Genomic DNA, 16700 nt, shown 5'->3' on the forward strand with positions numbered 1-16700 from the left:
ACTTGAGTGGGATGAGCTCATCTTTCATGTCTTGTTTGTTTCTCATCAGCCCAAGTAAATACTTGGAAAACCTTCCCAAGTGCCTTGGAGTCCTCCAAATACCCTCAGGAGGAAAAAAATAAAGGCTGGACAAGCCCTAGATTTGAGCCTGGTTCTAGCAAACCACACAGCTGGAGGGAGCTTTGATCTTGTGTTTCTTGAACCTCTTGGACACAAGGCAAGGAAAATAGAAAACCACTCAAGATTATCCTCACTGATGGGTGTAGTCGTTCTCTTGTTGGAGGAAATGCTCAAACGGAAGACCCCTCTCCCATGTGAAGTTTGATGAAGTACAGTGTTGGTTGGATGCTCCACTTTGTTCTGTGCTAGTCAAGGACCAGTTCAGAAGTCCACACTTGAAGAAAGTTGTAGGCAAATTGGAATACATTGGGCCATTTGTGGATACTGAATTCCATGGATAATGAAATCTGGGGGGGGGGTGCACCCACAGAACAGAAGTGCATCTGTAGTTTCTTCAATCTTCAACCACAGGGGTGGTTTTCAGACTTCCCCAATGACTGTTGTTGCCTTCCTCTGAAACTACAGTGGGTGCTCCTAAACCTGTGAGCTTGGCTTCTGTGGATTTGAATATCTGTGGCACAGAGGACCTCCTGGACATGACCCAAAGTGCCTTCGAGTCATGACCAGGACGTCTTCTGACCTCCCCATTCCTCAAATGATCTCCTGGACATTTCCGAAAAGCACTTAAGAGCTAGTACATAATAGAAGACAAACAGCACAATCCTAAGCGTGTCTACTCAGAAGTAATTCCCACTATAGTCAACAGCACTTACTCTCAGGAAAGCATGTACAGGGTTGTAGCCAAAGACGTTTTTTCTGTTACCCTAGAGGGCAGGACTAGATCTCATGGGGGTTTCATTTTGGGCCCAGTCCTGTCCAATTTTCATCCCAGTGCTGATGCTGCCAAAATGTAGCCCTGATGTAAGGGAACAAACATTCACTTACCTTGAGGAGGCCTCCATAACTACCCCTCCCCCCCATGCAGTATGCAGCACATGTTGACATGACTGAAGTGCTGCTGGAAATTTGGATAGGATTGGTCCCTTTGAGTGTTAGGAGATATTTCTGAATGATGAGAGTTGTTTGACAGCACAACCAGTTACTTGGTGCTGCTGGGCAATCCTCCCTGAAAGTCTTCAAGCAAAGCCTGACCTGCCATTTGTTGGAGAGGACCTAGTTCTGGATTGGTTCTAGTTCAAGCAGGGGGTTGGACTAGATGACCTCCAAGGTTCCCTCCAACACAAGCATTCAATGACACTTGAATGGGCTCTGTTGCTCATTCAAGGGAGGTATCTCACTGCCTTATGCAAAAGGAGACATCTCTGTCTTCTCCCCTGTCACACACCAAAGGGTACAACATTTGTGATGTTCTGGGTTCATGGTTGAGTGGCCTTGGTATGAGATCCTTGGTCAGCCTTGCTTGCATTTGTTGCCCCTTGAGGACTGCAGCATTTTCAAGACAGAGAGGAAACAAATCTGTTTCAGTGATAGGCAAGATAAATAAATAGAAAAGGTCTCCACCTGTGGGTGCCCTTTTTGCATCATTCATAATTTTTCTTTTGCACGATGGAGGCGGATTTTTTTTCTTTGAATTTGAATCTTCAGTCCAAAGCTGTAAAACTTCTGAAAGGTTTTTTTATACTTAAAAAAAGCAAAAGAGTGTCATAGAATCCCTGACAGCAACCAGATCCTTCCAACTTAAGGGAGCGCCTTCCTATTAAGATGTATTGTTCCTGTCAAGAATGGTACCTCTGTTCCATTTGATGGATGGTGTTTCATACCATGACTGTTTTGAAACTCCTGGCCTTTTGCTACCAAAAATAATATATCTTTTTGAAGGAGGACATGAAGATGAACCATCACAGATATAGGCATCCCTGTTTCCGTGGTTCCGGTATCCACTGTTTCACTTATCCGCAATTTTCCGAGCCCTAGTGCTACTTCATTTTTCTATACTGTACTTTACTTTTATTTTCTTGCTTAACCCTAAGGAATGCAACATGTAGGCAGACTGCCTATGTGCTAGAACGGGGGTCTCTAAACTTTTCGGCTGAAGGGCTGCATTAAATATCTGGCACAGTGTCGAGGGCCGGGAAAAAAATTAAATATAAAATTTAAACAAATACATTACAGATGGAACTTAGATGAATGACTGAAATGAATGAATGAATGCACTCAAACACCCAGGATTTCTCCAACCACCAACACAGCCCAAAAGTGTAATCACACACTTAAATAGACTAGTTCCCCACCCCACAAGCACAACTTTGGTTGTGCTTGGTCAACCGGGCCAAAGGCTCTCAGGCTGGCCACAGGCTGAGTAGAGGCTCTCTGTGGGCCGCATTCAGCCTCCAGGCCGGGGTTTGGAGACCCCTGTGCTAGAAGGACAGAGCCAGAATGTTAACAGGAAGCAGTTAATATTGTTTCCTGTTCCCTGCTAATATTTGGATAGTCCCCTCCCTCTAGCATGCAGGCAGCCTGCCTGTATGTCGCGTTCCTGTGCTAAGCAGGAAAATAAAAGAAAGTAATGTACAGAAAAACAAAGGTAATGGCTGGGAGTGTTGTGGCGGGTGCATTGTACAATAATTTTATAGGGTTCTCCCATATCTGCAGTTTCTGGATCTATGGGGCGATGCCTGTGACTAGTAGTAGTAGTAGAGTCTAAGTAGAAGAGACAGAAGTTATCACATTGCCTCAAAGGAGATGCTTTTCAATAATCAGTTTGCACATTTGGCCAAGACTAATGAAGTCCTGAGTGATCTGGTGAGAATCCTCTCTCTCTCTCTCTCTCTCTCTCTCTCTGTGAATCCTATCTAACAAATTGGTTATTACTGTGAAACAAAAATGCAGACGCTGTATATACGTTAACACTCCGTTGAGAGGTGCTGCTCAGGAAACCTTCCCTGGCCGACCCATGATTTTAATGTATGCTGCGGTGATTACATGTTGCAGTGCCAGGAACTTTTTATAACTCTCATCAAGCTCAGTGTTCCTGTGGGAAATCGATCCTTTGATGTGGGCAGGCAAATGATCACCCTTGGATGGCAATGTGGATTTTGCACCCGCCCTTCTCTCGCATCCACATTGCCAAGTATAGATCAAGGTGACTGGATTCTGCAATCACCAGGTTGTAGTAGGAGGAGTTGGTGATGATTTAAAAAAATCCCACAACATGTCACTGCTCAGAATACTCTCTGCCCTTAGTGGTGAAATGGGAGTCATTCATTGGTTCCTTCACTTGCTCATTAACATGAAAATTAGGCCTTGCCACATTTTAAGGTGCAAGCTTCGGGTCTCTGGGTATTGCCAACCAGGAATATAGAGAATGGCAATGGGGGGGGGCGGCGGGCATGGCAATATGAAGGGCACACACCTCTGAAACCTGCCACACATCTGCAGCACTTTTGGAGATGTGCATGAAAGCATGCCTTTTAAGAAAGGGGCAGTTCCCTCCTCCAGTTTAAGAGAACTTGCTTGCTCCTTGGAAGCAGCTATACAGTGCGACCTCATTATCTTTAGGGGAGCTGTTACAGGACCCCCCCCCTCCATGAATCTGTGGGTAGCAACAAACCAGAAGTGGCTTCCTTGCACTGCCCTGTCCAGAAAAAGTCTCTGCAATCATAGGGCCTGTGGGGGGAGGGGAATCTTTAACTGAATTCCTAAATCTCTCTCTCTCTCTGTGCAACTTTGCAAACAAGAAATGAAAAACTGGAATGGGAACGCGAGGATCCAGGCTGAGTTATGGACTTGGGGAGTTTCGCCAGAAATATGAAGCTTAGTGTTTATTCCGGGGGGGGGGGGAGCGGCAGGGAGGATACGAAGCTCGTTCTCCCCTGAGCTTGCTCTGCAACATCCTCCAATTGATTTTTTTGTTTCCTTCTCTGCACTGCTTGATTCTTCATTCCTGAAGCAGCTGGTTTCCTTACACGTTTGACTATGTAACGAGGCGGCAGGAATAGCATTTGGGCTTAAATGTCTGGGATTGGGAGATTTGGGGTCAAGCGTGATGCTTCAGGAAGGAGAAGCAAATGTCAAAGGCATTCTTTGGGACATGGTGGAAGACAGAAGCGCATTCCAGGTGCCCCCTGTATCTGCGGGGCATTTGTTAGAGGCACCCACTGTGGATACGGAAACCGTGGATACGGGGGAACCCTATGGACCCAATGCTCTGTGCCCCTCCTATGCCCATCACTTTCCGTTTTCTTCATTAACAAGCAGTCGTGTTTCTTCCTTTTGCAGATGCTACAAGAGAAAGCAGCAAGCAGGCAGGGAGTCTGCATGATAGGGGGACTAAGGACCCAATTATATCGAATTTTCCAGTGCTGATGCAACTGTATCCATGGGGTGTGCACTGCATCCTGTGGTGGGGAGGCAGTCTCCGAGGCCTCCTCAAGATATGGGAACATTTGTTCCCTTGCCTCAGGGCTGCGTTGCAGCTGCACAAGTGCTGGGAAGTTGAATAGGCTTGGGCCCTAAGAGCACAATCCTGAGATTGTGCTGGGCCAGCGCAATTCTTTGGCGCCAGCCTGGGAGGGTTGCAAACATGCCATAAAGCATGTGTGGGCCTCCTTGCATGTTAGCCAGGCTGGCCCAAGGATGTGTGCCGGCCTGCAGAGGCTGCATTCAGCTCTGCCGCAATGGAGCATGGTAAGTCCATGCCAGCCAAACTTGGTCGGCGCAGGGATCTGGGGGTGGCATGGGGGAAGACGGGGTGGAGGCATTCCGGGGCAGGGGGAGGGCGGGTGGTGGGACATGGGACCAGGATCCCACACTTGTGCTGGATCCTGACCCCATTCCCGGGCAGCCTGGCACAGCTCTGGGCTGATCAGATCTGCACCACCTCCTTAGGTGACGCAGATTCGAGTAGATGCATTGGGGCTGCTGTGGTTCTCATCAGGGTGAGGGAAAGTGGTTCCCTTTGTCCCAAGCTAAGCTGCTTTCAGCCCCAAATGCACGCCGGATATAGGGCAGGCCTGCCAGCCTCCCCATTCCAGCACAAGTTAGGATTGTGCTGTAACTGAACGTTCAGGAAGCAGGACAGTTCCTGCTTCTACTCCATGGAGCAGCCTTCAGTTTCTCGCCTCTCTCTTGGAAGCAGGCAGGAGAAGGATTTTTTTTTTTTAATGTCCTCCTAACCTTGTTGGTGGAATTCTTTGCCATGGTGTCACTGCAATTACTTCTGGACTGGGGTGGAGGGGGGCAGCAAAGGCAGAGGTGGCCCTGGGTGGGGGAAAGCCCAGGATCGCCTCTGCTGAGGTGGCCTGCTAAATGCTACCCCCTCTTCCCTGATGATGTGCCAGCCTCTGCCCTTCTCTCTCTCCAGTTCTAACTTAGCGCTCTCCTCCTCCCTACACTTCTTCTACCTCTCTGCTCCCCCTTCCTTTTCCAATTCAGGGAGGGGAAGAAGAAGCTGGAGCAGTGGAGGAAGGCAGGTCGGCAGAGATCGGTCCACCAATCTGCTACCTGAAGCGTCTGCTTCAGTTGGCCTCACACATGGGCCGGCCCTGGATCTGAGCACCTGCCACACCTTGTTGCCTCTGGTTCTGAGCCAACTTCTATCCTAATCCTTACAAGTGGAACTTCCACCCAGAACGCCTGTCTGATGCCTCCTCTCTTACTTCCTTAAAATCTCTCCTTAAGCCCCACTTTCCCATGAAGCCTTTGGCCAAATCCCTTCTCTCCATGTGCGAATGTAACTACACACACAGCGTAATTCTGTACACATTTACAGAAAAGTAAGTTCCAGTGTGACTTTCTCCTATTCCCATATGCATAGCATCGCATCTGAAATAATGGCACAGTTGTCCCCTGTCTCTATTTTCCTCTACCGTATCTGTTTTTTTTATTGTGATCTTCTTGGGGCAGAGACCTGGTCCCTCATCTGTTGTACAGCTATCTTTCCAAATGAGTACAAACAAGTAGTTCTAACACTAACCACATAAGAACATAAGAAAAGCCCCCTGGATCAGGCAAAAAGCCCATCTAGTCCAGCTTCCTGTATCTCACAGGGGCTCACCAGGTGCCTCAGGGAGTGCACGAGGCAACGAGAGACGTGCATCCTGGTGCCCTCCCTTGCATCTGGCATTCTGAGCTAGCCTACTTCTAAAGCCAGGAGGCTGCACAAACCCATCATGACTTGTAACTTGTCAGTGGACTCTTCCTGCATCAGTCTGTCCAGTCTGCTTTTCAAGGCACCTAGGCCTTTTGCCATCATTGCATCCAGTGGCAAGGAGTGCCACAGATTAATTACAGGCTGCGTAAATAAATCTTTTCTTTTTCTTTTCTTTTCCCGTTACGCAATCATGAGTGGCCGCTTGGAATGCGAGTGCAGTCTGGGTGGCCATGAATAGAATCTCAAAATTCTAGGAACTGCTTTTGCAGAAGGGCCTCTAGGGGAGGGGGAGACAAAGCTGCCACCTCCTGGTAGATATTGCGCAGGCACATTTGCCATAAGAAATGTCTTTCCCAAGAGTGGCAGGGCATCATAGAAGCCCTAAATCAAAACAGCTGTGGAAGAAGTTTGCAAAACAACCCTCATTCTTTTCCCTAAGGGAAACTGCAAGGAAAATCCATCTTTCTTGCTTGTTCTCCTGACTGGGAAGGGGATTTTTCTTTTTCATTTTGGAAGAGACCTGGAGAATTGCTAGCTGCCTTGGGGGTGGGGAGCTGGGGGGGCAGGAGCAGCAATTGGAGATGTTTGAACCTAAAGAGTTTAGTGCTCATTTGGTTTTCCTAGCAACCGAGCAGAAGACTGTGGCAGGCATTAAGAGCGCATGTTCCCAAAGTGTCGCATTTGTTTGTTTGTTTATAACATGGAGCACATCTGCAGAGCTGCGCTGTCTCCCAGGTAGCATAATTTCGTCGAGAGCAGTGGCTGGCTTCCAAATGGGTGCTCTTGTTTTTTTTTTTTTTGCAAGGATCTTGGCGCCGTTTGCTTGCCTTCCTTTCTCCCTCTCCGTTCTTTGCTTGCATAATTGGTATGTCAAGATCAGAGCAGGGCGTTCTCACACACACATTAAACATCGCACGTCATTAATGTCGCCAGTCGCTGCCAATTAAGGCCCACACCTGCTGGAGTCCCAACAGGCTTCCTCAGGATGACGAGGCTTCTTGTTAACATTCCATCATGAGTTCCTAAGATTCTGTCACACTCCAGGGTGATCACGAGGTGGATGACGGGGTTGTGCAGCTTGGGGTTCTCATGTATCTTAACTAGATATGCAGTTAGCAGCAATGTAGGCTCAAGTCCCATGACTCACTCCCAAGTCAATCTTAACTCCTGTCAATCACTGACTCTGCTTGGGACTCAGAGCCAGTTGTGCACCCCAGTTGCTGTGTGTGTGTGTGTGTATTCTTGCTTACTTTTTGGGGGGTGGGGAATACTTCTGCATTGTACCACAAGACCTCCTGGGTGATCTGGAAGTGAGCACCACCAAAATTTGACTCAGAAACTTGAGACTGAACTTGAGAATTTGAGCTAGGATTGAAGACTTGATTTGAAACTTGAAGGTCCAGACTTGACTTGAGACTTGAAGTTAGGGACTTGAATGCATCACTTGGAATTACCATAAATACTCACTGAAATATATAGTACGGAAATTTTACTATAGTATAGTATAGTACTGAAATTTTTGCCAAGTAATCAAGCTGCAATGATCACCTCGCCTTATCTCCAGGTCAATCAGAGGGCAGAGCCTTTCAACTCTGAACAGTTTCCTCTCTCAGCTGAGCTGTTGCTCAGCTCAGGCAGGCACCTCCTTAGTTGCTACAGTTACTTTCCTGCGAAGTTCCAGCCAAAGTTAACCTTTTCTTCTGCTGCAGCCTGGTTCTGGTACTGCTTGGCAAATGCTTGCAAAGCAGGTCTGTTTTTGGAAACACCAGGATGGGACACCTGCCTTTCCTTCCCAGGCTACAATTCAGTGCACCATTACTGAAGAATAACACCCATGGAAAGCAGTGGGTCTACTTCTCAGTAAAAAGGGTTGCAAATATCTCATCTCTCTGCTGTGAATTGAATTGCACACTCTCAGGTATGTGTTATGGGTTGTATGTTGTATGTAGAGCTTCTGGCTTAACACGCCAGACACCTTAAAGGTGTCTTTGGTTCATGGTTCTCCTCATGTCCACCTTAAAGGTGGATTTGATTCATGGATCTCCTGCAGTGGTTCCCAACCTTTTTCACTTGCATATCCCTTGGCAGCCCATTTCCATAAATTGTACCCTTCATATTAGCAAAATGTTTGTAATTAATAATACAAGCCCTCATCTCCTCCATATGAAAACCCAGACTTCATGTATTCATCACATATTTTCTCTTTTCATCTGTTTGAGGAACAGAAGACTCTGCCTTTGCCCTGTTTTGCACCAGAAGTGTGCTGAGAAATTCTGGGTGATTGATCACTTTCCATATTACGTTTCAGCTTTTTTACTGTGCTGGTTTTCAATCACTGGTTCACACATGAATTGTTGACCAAAAACTAGCTATTGGTGGGGCTTTCACAGCCAACTAGCTACCTCCCTTCCTGCCTTGCTGGTCCTTGCAAGGCATTCCTGTCTTGCAAGGCATTCCAGAGCATGGCTTGCCTTTTTCTACCATTATTCCATTCTTTTTCAAGTACCCCTAAAGGTCCTGTTTAGTGTCCCTGGGAGTACGTGAATACCAGGTTGGGAACCACTGTTTTACTGTTATGTAGTTTACAGTGCACTTACTCTGATAGTGCTTACAAAAAGGTGGTGAAGACCAGAATTTAAAAAAGAATAAAAATGTATCTTATGAGCTTTTACTACGTTTTTAATAAATTCGAGACTACAGTTCTTAAGTAACAATTAGTGGTGGGTTATTTTTCAGGATCTGGCCTCAGGTAAAATCAACAAAACTATAGTCAGACACCCCCCTAAGTTTAACCCCCGACTTATCCGAGGGTCATAGAAAATGCCATGATTGTTGACTCAAAACCTGCCCTTGACTTATCTGTGGGGTCGATTTATAGGCGAGTATCTGTGGTAGTATATGGGATTCACTGACACAAGATGTAGCAATGATCACTAGATGGCTTTGCTAGGGTGAGATGAAATGGATTCATAGAGTAGGATAGGTGATAGTCATGATGAGCACCAATTGAGATGGCTTTAAAAGGGTTCTTCTGCAGGGTCAGGCCCATTTAATCCAGCATTCATTTTCCCCTCCTTCTCTGTGGTTGTTCTCTTATATTTAGCAAGGAGAGAACAACGGTCTTTTTCATTCCAGCAGACTGTCTTTCAATTAGCTGTTGCTGGCATCTCTCTCGTGCTTCTTTTTAGCTTGTGAGCCCCTTTTTAGCAGAGATCCACCTTGAGAATAAAACAGCCACTATTATAATGCCATTGTACAAATTGATGGTCAGGCCCCATCCAAAGTACTGCATACACTTTTGGTTGCCACATCTCAAAAAGGATCTAATGGAACTGGAAAAGGTGCAAAAGAGAGCGACCAAAATGATCCCTGGGCTGGGCAATCTCTCTTACGAGGAAAGGCTACAGAGTTGGGGCTCTTCAGTCTAGAAAGAAGATACCTGAGATATAATGGAGACAAACAAAATTATGCAGGGGATGGACAGGGTGGATATAGAGGGATGTTCTTTCCTCTCTTGCACAATACCAGAACCAGGCTACAGCCACTAAAATTGAGTGTCGGGAGAGTGAGAACAGACAAAAGGAAATATTTCTCCAGTCAGCATGTAATTAATCTGTGGAACTCCTTGCCACAGGATGTGGTGATAGTGTCTGGCCTATATGCCTTTAAAAGGGAATTAGACAGATTTCTGGAGGAAAGGTCCATCATGGGTTACAAGCTTCCAGGTTTTAGAAGGAGGCTACCTCAGAATGCCAGCTGCAAGGGAGTGGCAACAAGATGTAGGAATCTTGTTATCTTGTGCGCTCCCTGAGGCATCTGGTGGGCCACTGTGAGACACAGGAAGTTGAACTAGATGGGACTAAATGGACCTTTGGCCTTATCTAGCAGGTCTCTTCAGATGTTCTTATGTCCTCCTTCCTTTTGCTTTGCAAACTGCTTTGAGAGCTTTTGGATGACAAATGGAGTATACCACTCCCTTGATGAACTCTTTGTTGTGAAAAAGTGGCAAAGAAATCTTCTTAATTTATTATTAAGAAGATTTCTTTGCCACTTTTTCACAACAAAGAGTTCATCAAGGGGGTGGTATAGATTAGAGCTGAAGAAAGAGGATGAGCTCTATTTTAAATCTCCTCTATGGAGAACTCGTGCAAGGAAAGCGCCCTACAGGTAGACCACAGCTGCGATACAAGGACATCTGCAAGAGGGATCTGAAGGCCTTAGGAGTGGACCTCAACAAGTGGGAAACCCTGGCCTCTGAGCGGCCCGCTTGGAGGCAGGCTGTGCAGCATGGCCTTTCCCAGTTTGAAGAGACACTTGGCCAACAGACCGAGGCAAAGAGGCAAAGAAGGAAGGCCCATAGCCAGGGAGACAGACCAGGGACAGACTGCACTTGCTCCCAGTGTGGAAGGGATTGTCACTCCTGGATTGGCCTTTTCAGCCACACTAGACGCTGTGCCAGAACCACCTTTCAGAGCACGATACCATAGTCTCTCGAGACTGAAGGTTGCCTACTACTACTACTGTTGTGAAAAAGTGGCAAAGAAATATTCTTAATAATAAGGATTAGAGCTGAAGAAAGAGGTTGAGCTCTGTTTTAAAGGCTGCAATCTTATGCATGCTTACTTGGGAGCAAGGATTTACTTCTTTGTCCATGTGTGCAGGGCTGGGCTGCATGGTCTGTTTGCACCAGAGCATTCCGGAAGAGAAGCTACCTCTGTTTTTTCTGGGAACTTGCAGTGGGATCCTTGGAGCTGGGAAAGAGGAAAGCTTATTACAGAGTCTATGTGTAAGAGATCCTTCTTCTGACTTGAATTATTTAAAATGCGGGGTTAGGCTGTGATCATCGGTGTCGGTTGTTTGTTCCAAATCTCTCAAACCCATCATTTTGGGCTTGGGAAAGCCATTTTTAGAAAAGAGGACCATCTGGGCGGTGGTCATATGCTTAAGCACCTCAAAGCAAACCTTTTCTGTCTCTCCCCCCCCCCCCCCCGAACAATTTTGGGATTCAAGTGAAATAGGATCAGGAGCCCAGCAGTGGCTTGCACTGAAAATGTCAAGAGTGACACAAGAGCAAGCTTGTATGTGAAACTTATTCTCTTATTTGTCCGGGGCACTACGCAGCCAGAGGCATAATTAGCGTGGAGCTTGAGGGGCACCTGCCCCTGGCACTACACCAAGAGGGCCACATGCAGTGGCATTCCTGGAGAGGGGGCAAAACACTAAGATTTTTTCAGGAGCAGCAACGCCTGTGTAAATCGCCCCTCCCCCTTGTCTTCAGAGTCAATCGGGGCTGCAAAAGTCTTTGCTTTCAAAGCTGTGACTGGCTCTGAAGGCAAGAGGAAGGGGTGCTTTACACAGGCATCGCTGCTCCTGAAAAAGGGTTTTGCCCCCTCTCCAGGAATGCCACTGGGCACATGATTGCCTTGCACCACTTATGGTTCTTGGGATGTGTGCTGAACATCTGACCCTCAGGGAAGTGTTAACACCCTGGAGGGTGCGTTAAAATGTTTGTGCCCATCGGCGCCAGACCCTTTAGCTATGCTATTGCTGTGATATTCTTCCTGGGAGGCAGCGGGTTCAAACAATCAGGCACCCTCTAGCCAAGATGGAGGCCAGACCTCACTTCTCTTAAGTCATGCAGCCTGCCAGACTCCCAAGGCGCGTGTGATGGGGTCTGTCAGACTGGAAATGGTTTAGATTTGGCTGGCTTAGGACATCAATGATCAATCACTAATACTGAGAGGCAGAGGACGGGCCATTCTGACTGTCGGTCATGAGTGTGAGTCAACGAGTGTGGAGTGATGTCCAGGACCACACAGAGAACAAGCACGACTGAGCAGGCAATTGAATGCAGAGATTCCTGGACCAGGCCCAGCGGTTTAGCCTCTGGAACGTATGGGGCCAGCTCAGAATCCCAAGGTGGTGGACTCCTTGCTTTGCATGCAAAGCTTCGAGATTTGATTTCTGGCAGCAACTCCAGGTAGCACTGGGGAAAACGCCAGGAGAGAGTTACTGCAGTTCAGGGTAGGCAATATTAATCTAGATGGACCAAAGGTTTTAGTCTGCAGAAGGCAGCTTCCTGTGTCCAGACCAGATCTAGTTCAGCCCTTAGATTCTTGGGCTTCTTTTTTTGAACAGGAAAGGGAGGACAAAGGCACCCTCACTCCCACCCATTGCTGAACATATTGCTGAGTCAAACTGCAAATTAAAATAAGGTTGCAATCTGAGGCATGGCTTAATTGAAAACTACAGGATAAAACTGCCCCCCACCTGCTGCCAGAGATGTACCTAGCTCCTCCTATGCCCGCTCCATATTTTTTTTTAGAGGGGGGGGGATGTCTGTCTGTGCGTGACCAGGATTCCTCCGACTGACCTTGTTGATTCCGTGAGCTGCTCATATGCTCATCATCGGTGATTTGCATTGAAGGCCTAAATCAAATTTCATATGTCTCAATGCCCGTCAAGAATACGGAGCGAGTTGAGAGACCGTTTCTGGTTACCGGCCTATAACTTGACATTGTATGGCCTTAAAAATATGCATTTACAGTGCAGATGTCGTTTCTCGATGACACTGAGCAGAGACTGAAGAGTGTCTTTTTAGCCTATGAATGTTAAAGAAAAATCCTTTTCTGTCCCCTACCTGGACTGTTGCAATGATGTTGCCGCGTGCTGGACGTAGACATGCTGCACAGTGTGGTAGTAGGGTCACTAGGACACTATTTTTTGGTAACTTTCCCTCATCTGAAAAACAGTTAGAAAACTAGCACTTCAGGAGGGAGGATCAGACCCTGCTGTGGCAAGAGATGCTTGCTGAAATATGCCCTACTATGCAGACCTCAAGAGGGAAGGGTCCCTAGCTTGGTTCTTTGCATGTGGGAGGTAATTCAATCCTCATCGTCCCCAGGTAGGGCAGAGACAACATCCTGTCTGAAATGGTGGCTAGCCCATGTTAGTCGGAGCCAAGACCTGTGTTCCTCACCTGTATGGCTGTAGGGTGGTTGTAGTTTCTGTGTTATTTATTGTTGGCAACCTTCAGTCTCGAAAGACTCTGGTATTGCGCTCTGAATGGTGATTCTGGAATAGTGTCTAGTGTGGCTGAAAAGGCCAATTTGGGAGTGACAATCCCTTCCACACCGGGAGCAAGTGCAGTCTGTCCCTGGTCTATCTCCCTGGCTATGGGCCTTCCTTCTTTGCCTCTTAGCCTCAGACTGTTGGCCAAGTGTCTCTTCAAACTGGGAAAGGCCATGCTGCACAGCCTGCCTCCAAGCGGGCCACTCAGAGGCCAGTTTCTGTGTGGTTGTAGGTTATGTGTGCGACTCCTGGGACTGAATGGGAGAAGACAAGCTTGTGGGTCTCTCCTATTGAATGAGCAGGATGATGGCTGGATGTGGGAGATGCATAGGATTGGCACCACTCCTGCCGTACTGCTATGAACATGGGGAAGTAGAGCCATTGGCTGTCTGAGCATGGGTGAAGGAGGTTTGTGTGGACGAGTCTAGTCCTTCAGGATGGTGTAGTAGTGGCTTGGGAGTTAGACCTGGAAGATCCAGGTTCACACCCTTCTCAGCTATGAAGCTTCCTGCGTGGCCTGGGGCCAGTCACTTTCTCTAGGCCTCAGCTATCTCACAGGATAAAAGGAGGGCAGGAACCATGTACACCACCCTGATCCCCTTGGAGGAAGAGCGGAAAATAAATAAAGCCACTGGCCATTGGAGCTTCCTCCTCCTCCTTCCTTCCTCCTCCTCCTTCTTCCTCTTAAAGCCTATTCTTGGAAGGAGGTGTCCTGTTTAGGGATGGGCAGCTTTCCTCCAATCATTCTTATGCTCACTGCTTCTCTGCTTCACTTTGTTGCGCATGAAGCAGTTTTACCTGGCAGGAAGGAACTGACTCGCCCAAAGCCAGTGCGCTGGTGTTCAGTGCCCACCTTAGGATGCCGGCAGTGTTGGTAGCGCAGGACGTTTGCGTGGTGATTCAGCCACAATTAAGACAGCACCGGGCCTGCAGCTCACTTCCTTGCTGATTTATCTTCCCCTCTCCATTCTGTAGGCTGGTTGCGCTCTGGCCCTTGTCAAACAGCATATTTTCCACTAATAGCGTATCCTTGTTTTGTGCCACTGTGGCAATTGTCTCTTCTCCATCGCATGCCTCAAGGACAATTTTTCAGCAGGAGACAGGTCTGCTTGTTTGTGTTGCACAAGTTCACCCTTGCTCTGCCTCGCGGTACCCACTCCTGCTCTTTCAAATAATGTTGTTGTAATTGCGGTTTCCGCAGTCCCGTCTTAAAAGATTGGATGGAGCATGCTCAATGGATGATGAGATTCCCCCTCCCTCATCCTTCAGCTTTGTTCACTCACATTTATTAAAGCTAGGAAACTAGCAGGAGGCGGATGATCTATCGACACTGTGCAAGATATATTAGATATCCAGACCGGATTCCCTTTTCTCATTGCTGACTGCATTGGCAAGGCTTTGCTTTCATCCTCTGGGTAATCTCCTTCCATATCAATCAATGGCAAAGGATCAAGCCCCGTTAATTAGCATACCTTTTTGTTCTTCTGTTGCATGCTGGATGATGCTGGGTGTATGCGGTAAGCTGTATAGGTGTCCTCCTATATCCTAGAGCAGGGATCTCTACCTGTGGCGAGCCTCTATCCAGCCCATGGCCAGCTTCTTGTCCCCTGAAAGCCTCTGGTCCACTTGACCAAACAAGACTGGAGCTATGCTCTGGTTGTGTCTGAAGGGTGTTCTGAGGGCCAGAAAAGTTGCATGAATGAGTCCATTCATTAATTTAGGCTGCAATCCTAGCCACTTTTTCCTGAGAGTAAGCCCCATTGAACAGAATAGGACTAAGTTCTATCTCTAATGTATTAATTTAAATTTTATATTTAAATTTTTTTTCCAGCCCTCAACACTGTGCCAGATATTTGATGTGGCCTTCTGGCCAAATGTTTGGAGACCCCTGTCCTAGGGGGATCCGATCAGGAACCCCTCCCATATGGAAACCACAGATAAAAGGGTACCCTATGAATATAGTGCTCTATGCTCCCTGTCCCCCGCACCAGTTAATTTTAATTTTCTTCTTTAACGATCAGACATGTTTCTTGCCTTTACAGATGTTAGAAGAGGAGCATATTAGGCAGGCCAGCCACCAGCACACTAAGGGGACTCAGAGTGTTAACAGGAAGCAGGAACTGTCCTGCTTGGGAACAAGAAGTTCGCTCTTTGCTTAGTCTTCTCCCTCTAGCTGACTGGCTGCCCGCTTGTTGCTTTGCTCTTATAGTATCTGTAAAAGCAAGAAACATTCCTGATTGTTAAAGAAGTAAAAGGAAGGCGATGGGCCTGGGAGGGGACGGAGGCCACGGAGAACTGCAGATACCTGAAACTGTGGACACCGGATCCACGGATATGGGGAGATGTCTGTATTTGCTGTGTAGATCTTACCGAATGCAAGCCATGACCTGTAAACCCACAATGGACCTGCGCAAGGGAATGTGGGTTACACAGGCCTACAAAATTGAGGATCAGAAATGTTTTCCCCAAACTTTGTGGTGGTTTGATATGAATTTGGGGTGCCGATTCAAAAAATGGCATCTATTTCGCCCTATCACGTCTAGTTTTGGAGATATAGTATAGCCTCATTAGTGAATGGTTCAGGCAGCTCACGAGGAAGCTGCTTGAACCATTCACTGGCCATGCCGTATCTCCAAAACTAGACGTGCTGGGGCAAAATGGATGTCATTTTTGGAATCAGCACCCCAAATATACCCAGGAATTGGTGTAACGTTTAAGGAAACAAAAAGTGTATTGGCCTGTGTTATTGCAGCTGTCTGGTACTTACTCACCAGGTCTGAAACAAAGAGGATCTGTTCTGATTTACTCATTCAGGTAGGAGTATATCATACAATCGTTTCTCGGTTCTCTGTTTCCCTCTGCTCCACATTCCAGTACACCCAAATTTTTATTTAATTCCGAGAACTTCTAAAATTATCTCTGGCACTGAAATGAGCTCAGCCCACCTCTGTTTTTGGTTTCTTCACTTAGCTGGAATCTTTTCTCCCTTTCCGCCTCACCGATGTGTATCTGTGCGGTAGTTCCTGCTGTAACTAGTAGGATGCTTCAAATAACAGCGAATTACTCCCCATTAACCATTCTTCCCCTTCCTTGATTGTCTTCCTTGTGAACATTTTTCCCCCACTGACACGGGCGCCCAAGGCAGCTAACCAAAAATATACATAGGAAGACTATGTACTTTTACTTTATTAACAATAAAACCACACGTGAAATGGCCAATCAGGAGCTGCTGACAATATTAAAGCAAGCGAGACTGGCATCAGGGCCCGATCCTGAACAGTGCACACTAGACTGTCCAAACATGCTGTAAGGTGTCCAAACATGCTGTAAGGTGATGTTGCAAGCCCTTACCGCGGGCCCAGTGCTGGAGCTAGTCCAGCATGAGCCGGTGCTGGCCAGCTCTGGCGCTAGGCCCACATTCCCTTGCATGGTGGTCACCGCAGAGTGATGAGTGAGG

The 16700-nt window shown here is 47.2% G+C and overlaps 1 protein-coding gene across 1 annotated transcript in view; it reads left to right on the forward strand.

Moving 5' to 3' along the window:
* ADGRD1 (adhesion G protein-coupled receptor D1) overlaps positions 1 to 16700 on the forward strand; it is a 235142-nt gene that overhangs the window by 61862 nt on the left and 156580 nt on the right. The gene's annotated exons all lie outside the window — the stretch shown is intronic.

The sequence above is a fragment of the Tiliqua scincoides genome, chromosome 14, assembly GCF_035046505.1.
Source record: "Tiliqua scincoides isolate rTilSci1 chromosome 14, rTilSci1.hap2, whole genome shotgun sequence".
Taxonomy (NCBI): Eukaryota; Metazoa; Chordata; class Lepidosauria; order Squamata; family Scincidae; genus Tiliqua; species Tiliqua scincoides.